This window comes from Schistocerca americana, chromosome 1 (assembly GCF_021461395.2).
Source record: "Schistocerca americana isolate TAMUIC-IGC-003095 chromosome 1, iqSchAmer2.1, whole genome shotgun sequence".
Lineage (NCBI taxonomy): Eukaryota > Metazoa > Arthropoda > Insecta > Orthoptera > Acrididae > Schistocerca > Schistocerca americana.
In genome coordinates, this window is record NC_060119.1 from 1,153,871,751 (window position 1) to 1,153,873,714 (window position 1,964).

Consider the following 1,964-nt stretch of genomic DNA (forward strand, 5'->3'; position numbering starts at 1 on the left):
ACCTGCGACCGTAGCGGTCGTTCGGCTCCAGACTGTAGCGCCTAGAACCGCACGGCCACTCCGGCCGGCGGATCTGGAGAAGAAAAAGGTGTAGAAAAGAAAAGGGATTACGAGAAAGAAAAATAAAGGTAAGGCCTATTGTGCAAGCATCCTGTGTAGCTCTGTGCGGAATATCGAACCCATGTGCACATGAGATACCTTCGGTGTTTTGTGTATTTATGTGTTTATTTTTGGAGGGGATAATTATTCGTTTTGCGAATTTATGTGTTTATTTTGGGGGGGGGGGATAATTAATCGTGTGTGTATCAGTGTTAAAGATTCGTCAGTGGCTTAAAGTGAATTTATTATGGGTAAGATAGGACAAGCTAAAGCATCCGTACCAGACGAACAAAATTTTGTTGCAAAACGTAAACGAATCCTAAGCCACCGCCTCGGATAACATAATTTCCGGGGCGGGGGGCGAGGATCTGTGGACGGTGAATGACGCTCCACAGCAGAATGGGAATAGAATAACAACTCCACTGCCTGGGCAGGGGGGCCAATCGAGTGCTAGATTAAGCGGGGCACCAGTATGCTCACCGACTGCAGACCCATTTGCAGAATTTCTGCGCAGGTTAGAAGAAAGAGATAGGGAAAGAGATCAGAAACTGGCTCAGATGCTCTATGAGCAAGAGCAACAAAGAGAACAGAAAGAAAGGGAAAAAGAAAGAATGTCAGAACAGAGGGAAAAACAAAGAGACCAAAAACTGGCGAAGATGCTACATGAGCAGGAGAAAAAATTAATGCAAATGCTACGTGACCAAGGGAAAGAATTTACGCAAAAGCTCAGTGAGCAAGAACAGCGCAGTGAAGCGAAGCTAGACAGTATCCAAAGCGAACTTGCCGAGATGCGGGACGCTTGCAAAGAAATCCCCGATCTTGTGCAAAGCTTAGCCGGCGAGATGCAAAAATTACAGATATCGCAGGCTAGGCTTGAAGACAATGTCCAGACTTTAACCAACCGCGTGGATAATGTGGAGATAGATGCACGGAAAAGTATTGACGCATATTTGGAAGAGCAAGCTCAAAAAGTAGAAAAAGAATTAAAGGAGTGGCTACAAGTAAAGGATCGCGAGATATCTGCAAAGATTGAAAGCGACGTAAAAACAGCTGTAGAACAAGCGACTGCGGCCGCGAGTGTAAATATTGACGCTAGCGCTGCCGCGCTACATGCCGAATTAACACAGATCAAGTCTCGTGTGACAGCGGAGTTGCCAAATTGGCAACAGGAGGTCGCGCGGAGGCTGTCTGTGTTGGAAAGCAATGTAAACAGTGGCGGACAGATAATGAATCCGACTCCGCGTACTGATTACTATAATAACGCTGACGGTAGGCAGGGTGCGAGTGCGCAATCGCAACCTAATGCGAATTATGAGCACGAACAACATGCGATACCGTGCAGCGCACATCACGAAGTAATGAGTGTCACAGAATGTAGCAATCAGATGTGTAAAAAAAGAGGACAATGTAATAAAACACAGGACATTCTAACCCTTCAATAGCGAAAAACGAAATGTCCACCCTGTTGTATTTATTAAGAGCTTCAGGAATGTTTTTCCAGGACATGGACGGAAAGACAAAGAATACAGTTCGTGGTCTCCTTTATTCAAGGTGACGCGGCACTGTGGGCCACCGACGTGTCCGAAAAATGTCTAACGATGCAACAGTTTGAAGGTGCATTCTTGCAAAAATTCTGGTCCGATAGCGTCCAAGAAAGACTACGCAAGGAGTTGTACAGTCCAGAAATGTACAATCCTAAGATGGGAACGTTACGCAAATATTTCGAAAAGTATATAAACAAAACCAGGTACCGGGACGAGCCAATGTCCGATCGTGACATAATCAGATTAATAAAAATGAAGTTGCCCAGTGAAATTAAAAGATATTTCATCAATGTGCCGGAATACGATATAAACAATTCATGG